The sequence below is a fragment of the Pseudorasbora parva genome, chromosome 5, assembly GCF_024679245.1.
Source record: "Pseudorasbora parva isolate DD20220531a chromosome 5, ASM2467924v1, whole genome shotgun sequence".
NCBI classification, from domain to species: Eukaryota; Metazoa; Chordata; class Actinopteri; order Cypriniformes; family Gobionidae; genus Pseudorasbora; species Pseudorasbora parva.
In genome coordinates, this window is record NC_090176.1 from 21,573,641 (window position 1) to 21,589,110 (window position 15,470).

The following is a 15,470-nucleotide window of genomic DNA, read 5'->3' on the forward strand; positions in this document are numbered from 1 at the left end:
CTCGTCGTCTCTAGAACATGCCTGTTTGTTTACGTCACGGGCCCCGCCCACTACAGAGCCATGTGTACAGAAATGGCAGCACAACAGGCACGAATCAAAACGAACTAGGCTATATTAATACATTTGTTTTAAACAAAGATAGCGCATCATTGTAGGCTAAAAATACTTAACGGATTGTACTATAACAAATGCCCTTAAAAACGAGCCCACATTAAAAATCTGACAGGTGGACTTTTAAGTTAATAAGTTAACATTTTTAAATTAAATGACTGCTAAAAGTATTATTAAAAAATACATATGTCGTGTAATGCATGATATGCTATTTAAAGGGTTAATTCACCCAGCAATTAAAATTCTGGTATTAATTACTCACCCTCATGTGACAAGTCATGTCTTTCCAAACCTGTAAAACCAATAAAAGGGGTACTTCAGCGCTGGGAAGATGAATCTGTATTTAAACTAGGTAATTAATGTAGTAGAAATGTGAAATTATTTTTGAATTTGGTGCTTTCTACACTGAGAAAAGAAAATAATATTTTTGGCTCATGGGGATGAAAGACAACAATTCCCAGAATGCTTCGCGACCCTGTGAGGCCGCTCCCAAAGCCACCGCTACTGGATAACTTTCACACAGAGCCGGCCCTAGACCTTTGGGGGCCCTAAGCAAAATTTGGTTGGAGGCCCTTGACCGTTTTAAGTAAGGCCTAAAGAAAAGCAATGACTACCTTATAACTATACTGTACATATATCTACTATGTTACTTTAAAATTTTGTAGTCTATTAAATTATGTTTTAATTATTCTATGTATAGCCTACTGTATGATAATTATCTTTTTTTTACGCTGCTGGTCCTGAGTACGTATTTCGTTCTTATGTGGTAACATGTACAGAACATCAATAAAAGACCTTGAGTTCTTGAGTTGAGTTCCATGTTTGATGTCTAACAGGAAAATTATGATACCACTGAGCTGAATGGCAGTGCAGTGCAATGAACACACACGGATGAACTTGCTGAATAAAAAGACTGATAAAGTGATTTTTACTGACCATCAAAGAAACATTTTTAATTGACACCAGAGTTTAAAAGGCAAAAACAGCACAAGATAACAAATTTTGCTGGACAAGAAATTGGTCAAGAAATTATTGCGATAATATGCGATAAATGATAAGATTTTTCGTTCTAAACCCATTTTCATCTAAAATAATGATAATGGCATAATAATGCAGGTACACCTTTTTTAAAGATTAATAAACTTTTATCTCTAAAGACTCTGATACGGAAAACATTTTAAATATCAACAATAAATTAACAAAACAACCAAAAAACAAGAAAAGCAATGGACTCTCAGTCTGTTAACAAAAAATACACTTGAATAAATACCAAAAGCAATAAATAAAATGGATGAAAACTGCTTTAGGTACACATTAGGGGTGGCACGGTTCACAAAAGCCACGGTTCGGTTCGTATCACGGCTTTAGGGTCACGGTTTTTAAGTTCTGTACGGTCGTTGTTGTTGTTTTTGCTTTTACTTGTTAACACTCCAGAAATTTACTTCAGCATAATATGATATATAGCTTACTTATCCACAATTCAGGATACAGTATTAACACAATTGTTATATCATGTAATCATGCACAAACTGAACTTGACTATCTCTGAGGAAAGCTAGGTGAGATTTTGATACAGCAAGAGAAAGACAGACATGCTTTCATTTATTTGGCAAAAAAAAGGAGAATGTGTATTGCTATCTCTACAGGAACTTATGTGCCTTTTTTAGACACAAATATTGAACTGAAAAATTAACTTGCATTTCTCAAACGGCCAACTTCAGTGTAGCTTTAAGCCTTGTTTATACTTGACGCGTCCGCACGAGCGCGGCAAAAATTGCGTCAACGAGGAGTGCGCGAGACCCAATTTCGCTTGGCGGTGTGCACATAAAATTTTGTAACTTAGCGTGCGGCTCCGCAACCGAAGAAGCTCGAGGCGAATCTGGCCGAGCATGACGTCTCATCACGCCTGCACCCAGTCTGCGCTTCAAGTATAATAAACACCTCCCCAAACAGATGAGGAGGTGCGTGCACTCTCTAGGGGGCCCTCTGCAGGCCACGGGGCCCTTTGCAATTGCAAGGGTCGCTTAGTGGCTGGGCCGGCTCTGCTTTCACACCACCGTTCATCTTCATAAAATCAGTTCAGTTGGAGATCAGACACTTCAATTAAAAACTGAGGGTGTCTGTTCAATATATTGTGATTTAGCCGCTGAGTGAGTGTCACAAACGCAGCAGGAGTAAGATTACACTCATCATGAATGAACACGATTTTTTTTTTTGATGTTTAATTACCTGCTCACCCCCAGAATCCAAGATATAGGTGACTTTGTTTCTTTAGTAGAAAAAAAAAAGTTTTTTAACTCCAACTGTTGCAGTCTGACAGTCATATTATAATGCTTGCGAATAGTAACAAAATCCATGAGTAAAAAAAAACAGACAAATCCAGATTAAACCCTGACGGCACATTGATGTCTTTAATCTTTATTAAATATTTTAAACTAAGCACTAGTTTTTATTTAATCGATTATTGCTGCACAAGCGGGCATTAAAAAGTGGCTTTTTTAATTAGGTTAATTTAAAAGTTAAAATTACTATAATGATTATAATGATGGTATTCTGTAATAGTAAATGTAGTTCACCCTAACCCAACCATATTTGTGATCATGTGCCTAAGTTTATAAGTAATTTCAGAAGAGATTTTATTTCATGTTTATAACACATATAGAAACATTTAAAAAAGGATGTATAATATAATTACCGGTCCTTAAATTTGATTGGTTGATTGCTGTTACAAACTAAAGAATGAATACGGCCTGTATAAATAATCAGTAATCAGAATTTTCTTCCATGCAGGTAATTCTGATGTTAAAGTCCTCATGAAATCAAAATCGACCTTATTTACTTTGTTAGCACATATTACAGGTCCTAGGGTGAACAATTAATCCATGAAAGTTAATACACAAAAAAAATGGTTTGCTGTAGTAATCTTTAATCAAAATCTGAAGTTACTTCCGGTCTGGAAACGGCATTCCTTCTCAGATGATGTCAGTTTGATGGCTTGCGGTTTAAAATGCGTAATCACTCCCCTCTACCTTCCATCTGCTATGAGCACGAGATAGAGAGGAGGAGCGCTGAAGTAAAACTCTGCCCTCTGTTCCAATATTCCGTTTCACTTGGAAATACGTCACAGCACTGAAAAAAAAACTCACTCGCTACTTCTGGTTCAGTGGGACTTTAACAATCAACAATCTTCTTTCAGGAACATCAGGTCAATCTTTAGTAGAAACTGGTGGTTTGTCTTCATCTGACATCTCAGCTGAGACCTGTCCACTATCTATGGCTGACCCTACCAGTAGTCGTGAAGGACCAGTGGCGTAGCTCTCAGCATCACTGATGCAAACAAGCCCTTACAGCACGTCAAGCTGCAAACCGTGTGAGAGACCCTAACCTACTTTAACAACCAGCCACTCGAAACAGCCTGACAACCACGAACCAATGCATTAAAAAAAAACACTCAGAAGCGTCCAGCAACCGCAAAGCAACCATCCCGTGCAGAAAACCTTTGCAAGGCAAACGCATGTCAACACTCAAGAAACCACACAAACAACCATAGACACATCTGGACAACCATGTAGCAAAGCGCAAAAAAACCCCACTTAGAACAACCTAGGAACTGTATAATAATGCACTGACAATCACAAGAAACGTCATAACTACACAACAATGTGCAAAACAAACCTTGCTCTACAAACTGAAACAATATATGGTATATAGAGAAAGCTATACATACATAGGCCATGCTGTTTGATACTCCATGTGTAGGGCTGTCAAGATTATGAAATATGGCTGACAATTATGCCTAATTGTCTAATAAATAATTGCCATTATGATGATTAATTTTTTTCAGGGCTTTAGCACTTAATTGTCATACAAATTGTTTATTACGGAATCCTTTACAAGTTGTGACTTGCTATAACAGATTAATACACTTTACACCTTTAAATATGAAAGTAATTTATTCAATAAAGAATCTTTAATAAATTTGTTATTTAAAGAACATATATAAATAAAAAATGTTAAAATAATAATCAGTAATGACCATAACACTGTCTTATTTCAAAACAAAGTCATGTATGAACATGTTTCAGAAATTTTTAAATTCTGTAAATAACAGAAGCAAATATATCACACAAGCTATGAGCATAACAGAACAAGTAATAAATCACATTCCCAAACAAAACCAATCCTGCTTCTTAATGGCTTGGTAGATTACGGGAAAGACTAGCATGTTGACTTTCTCTAGCTTAACAGAGCATGTAACTGGGGTCACGATATTGTTAGCTGTACTGAACATACTTTCTGAAGCAGTACTACTTGCACAAATAATTTCTCATTTTTTAAAGAAATTCTTCATTCTCTTCACTGAACAAAACCAGTGCATTTTAATTGCAGCATGAAGAAATGCTTACATTATCATGCCAAATATTTTACAGTGTACTTCCCACCTTTTTCAACTTTGTGTCCTTCCTCTTTTATCCCCATCTCTTTTAAAAGCTGGCCTTTGATGCCATCTAGAATTGCAGCTTCTCCAAAGGGACCTCTGTCTTGGGTCAAGAAAAGGGTGGGCTGGGCTATACTTTTCATCAAGTACAACACACATTTATTTCTTGATCTTTATTGTTAGATTTGTCTCCTTGGAGTCAGGGAATAAAAGAGTCTGTCTTTTAAAAGGTCCAGCACAGGCTTCACAGAAGAGACAGTAACATTCTTTTCTCCTGATCCTCTATCATCAATCAGGACACATCTGATTGCAAGTGTTTGCTCCAGAACTCAGTCAATACATTTTTTGTTTCATGCAGAAATATCCTGGAGGAAGTATGACATGTTTATTATAGTTTTTAATTATACATAACCACATCGGACTATATACTTTTAGATACAAATTTAAAATGGAAAAATGGTTTGAGAATTATAAGATTATATTTAAGATAAATTTACATTATTAGTTGTCAATAATATACAAAATAAAAATACTTTTAACAAAATAATTCACTCACCAGAAATAAGCTGAGGAATTTTGATCTGTCTATGCCTGTTTCAGGTCTCTTCTTTTCATCCAGATCATACTGGAAGTTCTTACCAGATTTCTGCAAAGTTCTAGTGTGTTCCTTTTCACTTGGCATTTGTGACAGCCAAGTGGAGATTATGGACAAAGCAATTTAGTTTGCCAAGTTTACCTGCAGCCACAATATTGGCATTTAATTCCCAATCAGATAAAATGCACTCAAGAGTTTCTTAAAGTGCATCAGCAGTGTGGCTCTGTGGGGTCTATCTTGTTTCTAGGTACTGTACATGTACGGGGTCATATTTGCTCTGGACTAAATGTCTGTCTGTTGTGGCAATTTCTTTCAAATCCTTGAGGACTTCATCCTTCACTTCTCTGTATAAATTTGGGATTGCTGTTTTGGTAATGTGTTTTTCCTGGCAATTCCTATTTTTTTCCACAGAAATAATAGGCTCCCTTAGCGATGTATCACGTTAAAATCTATCATTAATACTGTTGTGTTTATATTTTGTAACTCATTCAACGTCATGCACTATTGTTACCTGAAGTATGAGCGGTTGTGGATGACTTCAAATTTTCGCCGAACTCTGTGGGGTCATGTGTCTTCAGGTAATTCCTAAGATTTGTGGTGCCCAGATTGGTGATGACCAAGACCGTGCAGACCAAGACTGGTGGAAGAAGGGGTGCTGCAAGTACTACAGCGCCCCCTTGTGTCTTCTAATTATGGGGTTCCATTTGTGCCAAAAATAAGTTGACTTCCCAGTGCTTTGTACTATACATTTGTCCTTGTCATCAGTCTTTGTCAAGTTGTTTGGAAAAATTGGTATATGTTGATGTGTGTGTTCACTGTTTATGTCGATTTGCTCTGTTGTCCTTACTGTATTGATCCTATTTTTTAGACAAAGTCCGAGCTTTAACTGTATACTGCTGTCCCTACAGTCATCTTAACTGTCGTCCTGTTCTGTTGTCTTGTTCAGTCATCTTAACTGTTGTCTTGTTCAGTCATCTTAACTGTCGTCTTGTTCAGTCATTTGAACTGTCGTCCTGTTCAGTCATTTGAACTGTTGTCCTGTTCAGTCATCTTAACTGTCGTCTTGTTCAGTCATTTGAACTGTTGTCCTGTTCTGTCATCTTAACTGTCGTGCTGTTCTGTCGTCTTGTTCAGTCATCTTAACTGTCGTCTTGTTCAGTCATTTGAACTGTCGTCCTGTTCTGTCGTCCTGTTCAGTCATCTTAACTGTCGTCCTGTTCTGTCGTCTTGTTCATTCATCTTAACTGTCGTCCTGTTCTGTCGTCTTGTTCAGTCATCTTAACTGTCGTCCTGTTCAGTCATCTTAACTGTCGTCCTGTTCTGTCATTTGAACTGTCGTCCGGTTCAGTCATCTTAACTGTCGTCCTGTTCAGTCATCTTAACTGTCGTCCTGTTCTGTCATTTGAACTGTCGTCCTGTTCAGTCATCTTAACTGTCGTCCTGTTCTGTCATTTGAACTGTCGTCCTGTTCTGTCATCTGAACTGTCGTCCTGTTCTGTCGTCTTAACTGTCGTCCTGTTCTGTCGTCCTGTTCAGTCATCTTAACTGTCGTCCTGTTCTGTCGTCTTGTTCAGTCATCTTAACTGTCGTCCTGTTCAGTCATCTTAACTGTCGTCCTGTTCAGTCATCTTAAGTGTCGTCCGGTTCTGTCATTTGAAATGTCGTCCTGTTCAGTCATCTGAACTGTCGTCCTGTTCAGTCATCTGCACTGTTGTCCTGTTTATTTTGCTTTTATTTTTACATTTTGCGTGAATTTGTTGTGTCTGTGGTCTACACATTTTAAACGATAGTAGCCTATAAGGATGAACATAGGAAGACAGTTAAGGTGAGTTTTTGAAAAATGAAAATTCTGTCGTTATTTACTAAGTTTACTTATTTTAAATTGTACCCTAAAACATTATGTTTTTCAAAAAAAAATCTTGCCCCATTGACTTCCATGGTATGGGGAAAATACAATGTAATTCAAAGGGTCACCACAACTGTTTGGTTAGCCATATTTTTGAAAATAACTTGTTTTGTGTTCAGCAAATAAATTCATGCAGGTTTGGAACAACCTGATGGTGAGTAACGTTACATAATAAAAAATAAAAAGCTTGTGTGAACTATCCCTTTAAGACAACTGAACCAGATGACGACAGAAAAGGACGACAGTTCAGATGACTGAACAAGACGACAGTTCAGATGACTGAACAGGACAACAGTTAAGATGACTGAACAAGACGACAGAACAGGACGACAGTTCAAATGACAGAACAAAACGACAGTTCAAATGACTGAACAAGACGACGGTTCAGATGACTGAACAAGACGACGGTTCAAATGACTGAACAAGACGACAGTTCAGATGACTGAACAAGACGACGGTTCAAATGACTGAACAAGACGACAGCTCAGATGACTGAATAAGACGACGGTTCAAATGACTGAACAAGACGACGGTTCAAATGACTGAACAAGACGACAGTTCAAACAACTGAACAAGACGACAGTTCAAATGACTGAACAAAACGACAGTTCAAATGACTGAACAAGACGACAGTTCAAATGACTGAACAAGACGACAGTTCAAACAACTGAACAAGACGACAGTTCAAATGACTGAACAGGACGACAGTTAAGATGACAGAACAGGACAACAAGATGACTGAACAAGATGACAGTTCAAATGACTGAACAAGACGACAGAACAGGACGACAGTTCAGATGACAGAACAGGACGACAGTTAAGATGACTGTAGGGACAGCAGTATACAGTTAAAGCTCGGACTTTATCTGAAAAAATAGGATCAATACAGTAAGGACAACAGAGCAAATCGACATAAACAGTGAACACACACATCAACATATACCAATTTTTCCGAACAACTTGACAAAGACTGATGACAAGGACAAATGTATAGTACAAAGCACTGGGAAGTCAACTTATTTTTGGCACAAATGGAACCCCATACTAATAGTGAGCATTATAACTGCGGTTCTCTGAAATGACCAGCCTATCCATGAGATACTAGAATGACTCCGTGTCTGGGCTTCTTTCTTCGGGGTTCCTCAGGCTGGGGCTCTTCACTGATGTCCACATGGATTCGAGGACTGAAGCTTCTGCTGGTTGTGGAGGAGCTCTCAGTGATCAGGACATGTCCATCAGGCTGCTCCATCTCCACCAGTGATGGGCAGTTCAGTGCCTCCCACAGCTGCTGCTTGATCTTCAGTCCCAGTTTAAGACTGTAGCGATGATGCCGTCCACTGCCTGTCTTCAGCATGGGCTCCACCACAGAGTGGTAGATGTCCTGGTAATCCTGCACACTGTAGCAGTGAATGGAGACAGACTCTTCCTGCTGACACACGTCCACTGAAGAGACTGAAGCTGCTGGACGGATGTCAGAAAGGACAGTGTCCCTAAATGCGGCCAACAGATTTACAAAATTGACTATCATTGTTATCACTGTGTCAAGAGGTAAAAATGTAATGTCCTCTCATATAAGGTCCCAGGGTCTCAGGAGATTAGAGATAGCATTTGCTTCCGTTGAAGCAGTCAGACCATATTATTTCAACATTTTTTTTAAATAATAGTAGCTACTAAACAGCAGAATTTTTGGTGGAAAAACAACATTACAGATGATGTTGTAATACAGAAAATCACACCAATCAAAATACACGGCCCAAAATAGCTCTTTAGTTCCGCCCACACCCATAAAGCACTGCAAATGATGTAACGTTAATCGATTCGAACTCTATGTGACCAGTCTAAAATGAATATCGGTCTCTAAAGGACAAATTCATCACCACAATCATTTCTGTAAAGTAATGTTAGATAATTCAAAATAGTTCATTTTTAGAAGGTGATTATTTCTTAAGCTCAACTGACTATTACAGGGTTTTTAGAAAACTATTTACTATGGGGTTCCATTTGTGCCAAAAATAAGTTGACTGCCCAGTGCTTTGTACTAATACATTTGTCCTTGTCATCAGTCTTTGTCAAGTTGTTCGGAAAAATTGGTATATGTTGATGTGTGTGTTCACTGTTTATGGTGATTTGCTCTGTTGTCCTTACTGCATTGATCCTATTTTTTCAGATAAAGTCCGAGCTTTAACTGTATACTGCTGTCCCTACAGTCATCTTAACTGTCGTCCTGTTCTGTCATTTGAACTGTCGTCTTGTTCAGTCATTTGAACTGTCGTCTTGTTCAGTCATCTTAACTGTCGTCCTGTTCAGTCATCTTAACTGTCGTCCTGTTCAGTCATCTTAACTGTCTTCCTGTTCAGTCATCTTAACTGTCTTCCTGTTCTGTCATCTTAACTATCGTCCTGTTCAGTCATCTTAACTGTCGTCCTGTTCTGTCATTTGAACTGTCGTCCTGTTCTGTCATCTGAAATGTCGTCCTGTTCTGTCGTCTTGTTCAGTCATCTGAACTGTCGTCTTGTTCAGTCATCTCAACTGTCGTCCTGTTCAGTCATCTTAACTGTCGTCCTGTTCTGTCGTCCTGTTCTGTCGTCCTGTTCAGTCATCTTAACTGTCGTCTTGTTCAGTCATCTTTTTTTTATTTTTATTTTTTTTATTGCAACAAACAGAATTACAATAAGGCAAATCAAAATCAGAATCAATACTAAATAACAGAGCACAACTAGATATAGATAAAGCAAAAAAAAACAAACAAAAAAACAAACAAACAAACAAAAAAATTAAGCTAGGTCTTCCAATAGTTTAAATTTCTTCAATAAATCAAGTAGTTTTCTACCATTTTTCCGTTTTAGCATTCTTAAAGATTTACAGAAAATCCAAAATTCTTTCTGAAAAACACAAAACAAAGGCTTTGTTTTAAGGCATTTGCACTTGTGAATATAAAATTTCCCCAAAATGAGAATATTGTTCAGTAAAAATTGAATGTGTACATCTTCCATTAATATACCAAAAGTGATGTCTTTTATGGAAAATAAAGAAATCGAATTAATTGTAATTTTAAGCCACCCGTACATTCCATCCCAAAAGACTCTACTATTCAAGCAATCAAAAAACAAATGTGCTGTTGTTTCAATTTCGGAATCACAGAAAGTACAGCTATTGTGATCAATATTAAATCTATATCTTAGAAGCTCTAAGGATGGGTAAATATCATTAAAAACTTTAAAATGTATTTCCTTGGCTTTGGGAGGTATAGGAAAGGAGAGATACATAGTTCTTAATGTAAAAATTGAATTCTTTGAAAAAAATGTATTCACATTATTTCGACCAAATTGATTTGGAAATTTTTCTTGGGTTAATAAAGTTCTGATTAATTTGTTTGGTAAAGTATTCATAATAAAATCCTGCCCATTTACTTTTAAAGATGGTAGATGAAGAGCTTCATTTACATAAGGCACTGTATTTCTAACCAACATACCAAAAGCCTTTGGAATACACTTCAATACCTTATCATATTGCTTGTGATCACATTGAAAATTATACTTTTCACAAAAAGTCCTGTGATTCATAAAATTACTTTCCTCATCAAGAAAATGAACAACAGACCAGATGCCTTTCTCCCACCAATCTCTTATAAAGAGTGACTTGTTTCTAAATAAAATATATCTGTTGTTCCAAATCGGTGAGTTGTGAGGGGAAAAATTGTGTTTATAAATCAACTTCCAGTATAAAAGGACTTGTCTATGAAATTCTGACAATTTGAGAGGTAGTTTTTGTACTGTAAAATCACATCGTAATAAGAATTCAATTCCACCAACACTTTTAAAGATATTTCTAGGGACACAGAACCAAAAACTATTACAATTTGTTAGGAAATGTTTGAGCCAATTAATCTTAAACATCCCGTTCATGCAGTCAAAATCTATGGCCTGTAAACCCCCCTCTTTATAGTCCTTTATTACTATCCCTTTTTTAATATAATGTGCTTTCCTTTTCCAAATGTAATTGAAATTCATCTGGTTAATCAACTTGATTTTTTTTTCAGAAATAGGAAGGGAGCCTGCAGGGTAAACACATCTGGATAGAGATTCGGTTTTTGTCAACAAGATTCTACCAAAGATAGAAATATCTCTTTGCATCCAACTATCCAATTTGGTCTTAGATTCAGCTATTCTGTTAGATATATTGGATATTTCACTTAATTCTTTATCTTTGGTAATTATAATTCCAAGATATTTGATACTAGATTTAATCGGTACATCACAAATTACTGTAAGATGAGATTCTTTTAGGGTCATTATTTCACATTTATTCAAATTAAGACACAAACCTGAAGCCATGGAAAATGTATTAATAATTTGGAGAGATTTAGAAACTTGATCAAAGTTTTTTAGAAATAGGACTGTGTCATCAGCCAATTGACTAATTACTATGGAGTCATCAAAAACCTTTAATTGCTCAATATTCGAGTGTTTAAATGCAAGTGCAAGCATTTCGGCCGCCAAAATAAACAGTAAGGGCGAAACAGGACATCCTTGTTAAATCCCACGGTTTATATTAAAACGTTTAGTGGTCCCTTCGGACAATGAAATAGAACAATTAGTATCCCGATATAAACTACTAATTAAACTTGTAAAATGTTTCCCAAAACCATAAAGCTCTAAAGCAGTAAAAATAAAGTTGTGTTCGAGCGTATCGAACGCTTTGTAAAAATCTAGGAAAAACATAATCCCTGCATCTTTAATATTGTCTCTATAGTCAATCAGGTCTTGGATCAGACGTAAATTATTGTGAATGGATCTACCCCTCATAAACCCTGATTGCGTATTACTTATAATTTGAGATAAACCAATTTTCAGACGATTTGAATAAATGGATAGTTCACACAAGCTTTTTATTTTTTATTATGTAGCGTTGCTCACCATCAGGTTGTTCCAAACCTGCATGAATTTATTGGCTAAACACAAAACAAGTTATTTTGAAAAATATGGCTAACCAAACAGTTGTGGTGACCCTTTGAATTACATTGTATTTTCCCCATACCATGGAAGTCAATGGGGCAAGATTTTTTTTTTTTAAAACATAATGTTTTAGGGTAAAATTTAAAACAAGTAAACTTAAGTTAATAATGACAGAATTTTTATTTTTCAAAAAAATCACCTTAACTGTCTTCCTATGTTCATCCTTATAGGCTACTGTCGTTTAAAATGTGTAGACCACAGACACAACAAATTCACGCAAAATGTAAAAATAAAAGCAAAATAAACAGGACGACAGTTAAGATGACTTAACAGGACGACAGTTAAGATGACTGAACAAGACGACAGTTCAAATGACAGAACAGGACGACAGTTAAGATGACTGTAGGGACAGCAGTATACAGTTAAAGCTCGGACTTTATCTGAAAAAATGGGATCAATACAGTAAGGACAACAGAGCAAATCACCATAAACAGTGAACACACACATCAACATATACCGATATTTCCGAACAACTTGACAAAGACTGATGACAAAGACGAATGTATAGTACAAAGCACTGGGCAGTCAACTTATTTTTGGCACAAATGGAACCCCATATAAGATGACTGAACAAGACGACAGAACAGGACAACAGAACAGGACGACAGTTCAAATGACTGAACAAGACGACAGAACAGGACGACAGTTAAGATGATAGAACAGGACAACAGTTGAGATGACTGAACAAGACGACAGAACAGGACGACAGTTAAGATGACAGAACAGGACAACAGTTGAGATGACTGAACAAGATGACAGGACAGGATGACAGTTAAGATGACTGAACAGGATGACAGTTAAGATGACTGTAGGGACAGCAGTATACAGTTAAAGCTCGGACTTTGTCTGAAAAAATAGGATCAATGCAGTAAGGACAACAGAGCAAATCAACATAAACAGTGAACACACACATCAACATATACCAATTTTTCCGAACAACTTGACAAAGACTGATGACAAGGACAAATGTATAGTACAAAGCACTGGGCAGTCAACTTATTTTTGGCACAAATGGAACCCCATATAAGATGACTGAACAAGACGACAGAACAGGACAACAGAACAGGACGACAGTTCAAATGACTGAACAAGACGACAGAACAGGACGACAGTTAAGATGACAGAACAGGACAACAGTTGAGATGACTGAACAAGACGACAGAACAGGACGACAGTTAAGATGACAGAACAGGACAACAGTTGAGATGACTGAACAAGATGACAGGACAGGATGACAGTTAAGATGACTGTAGGGACAGCAGTATACAGTTAAAGCTCGGACTTTGTCTGAAAAAATAGGATCAATGCAGTAAGGACAACAGAGCAAATCAACATAAACAGTGAACACACACATCAACATATACCAATTTTTCCGAACAACTTGACAAAGACTGATGACAAGGACAAATGTATAGTACAAAGCACTGGGCAGTCAACTTATTTTTGGCACAAATGGAACCCCATAATTTACACGCTGTTTTTGTTAAGTCAACAACAAGGATAGTGATATACTTTAACTTGTTTGTCTATAATAAAAAAAATGTTTTGTGTTTGTTTTCGGAAAATATTTGGTTACAGCCAGGTCTACAAAAATGTCTGCAAAACACAACATGTTGAACGATGTAAACTAACCAAGCTTTTCAGTTGGATTGCCGTTTATTCGCTTTAAAGTGCAGTTCCCTGAACATTACGATTTAATTTCAGCGAGGGAAGAACAAATTTATACTCACGTCGTTATGCAGGCCGTCCTTTTCTCCCGCTTCTCAGTAAGTGATGACGTGGTCAAACATCCGGCGGCAAGTGTGGGTTTTGGTTTTTCCCGGTTTTCCCCAATACTAGCGTTTTTTCTTTAGAGACTACCACATGTATTGTGCACATTAATTTTGAACACTGAAACTTATCTCTCAATGGGTCAAACTGCTGGAAACATTGACAAGTTGTTTGGTGTCTGTGAAAGAACTAGCGATAACTCCTCAGCTCTTCTGACCATAGATATCGTTCTGACGGTTCTGTGCGTGAGCTCTCAACCAATGATGTGCTGAAGCATTTCCATGTTGCACACTGCAAAGAAAAAAATAAATTAATTAATGATCAATAAATGTAAAAAGAAATACATTTGGGAATAAATAAATGTACAAAATAAATGAACGCATAAATAAATATTATAATAAATATTACAATTAATTAATTAACAAATTAACAAATAAATAAAAGTTAAAGGCGCACTATGCAACTTTCTGTCCACTGGAAGTCGCCTATTCAAAACAAAGGCGTAGTTTGATGACGCAAAGTTTGAGCGCAGTAACTTGGGACATGTGGTCTTCACCTCACAGCCGGTGGAAAATAGGACTCGGGCAGAAATCACATTCATGCATGCGGTTATTTATGTTACTGTAGTGTACAGCAGAGCAGGACAGTTGTTGTGGAGCTGAGCACAGCTGCTGGAGCTGTTGTTATACAAACATATGGCTCGAGAACACCAGGACTTTTATTATGACACATTCGTTGGGCGCCCGCACTGATCCGCTCTTCCGGTTATGATTATGAGGTAACGCAGCTCTGTTTATCATATTAGATAGTGTGTTGAAAATGATGTTATGACGTTTCTCTTACGTTCACTTGTTCACACTGCTAAGAGTAAAGCGCTCCTGACAAATAATAAAACCCGAAACCGAGGGTAACACAGATATGACGCAATTGACAGGCAACTTTCTCAAACGCTATGCTGAGTCTCGGTCCTTGGTTAAAATAGCAATTTTCTCACAATTTACAAATAGTTGAAAACATTTGGGATATTGTAGGTACTCAACTGAACAAAATATATAACACCGGCCTAGTGGTTTTTGGATATTTTGCTGCAAAAATACTACATAGGGCACCTTTAAAAATATATTTTTTATATTGTATACAATACAATTGTTTTATTTTGGCCTTGTATACAATGTATATTGTTGGAACTGTGACAAATTGCTTGTTCGTCTTTTGTAAGTCGCTGATAAAAGTGTCTGCTAAATGCAAATGTACTACTCACATTGAGAAGGCGCTTCCAATCGTTGTACAACCTATTTATTTGAAACACTATTCATAACTGGTAGATCTCCCCTGAAAATAGGTCCGTTGCATGTTGTTAAAAAATGAGGTGAAAAAAAATGAGTGCTGCTGAATCAGTAAGTGAGTAAAAAGTAGAAAACCTTTGAACAGGCCTTCAGCAAATTAACCTCACAGACAGGTAAAAGTCCTTTTTTACTCACCCTCAGTAATCCCAAATCTGTATGACTTTATTTCTTCTACAGAACACAAAAGTAGATATTTTGAATTTGATTGTTTTGTTCATTCAATGAAAGTCACTATAGGGATCAAAACAACATTAGACTACATAAAAAAAAAAAATATGGACAGGAAAAT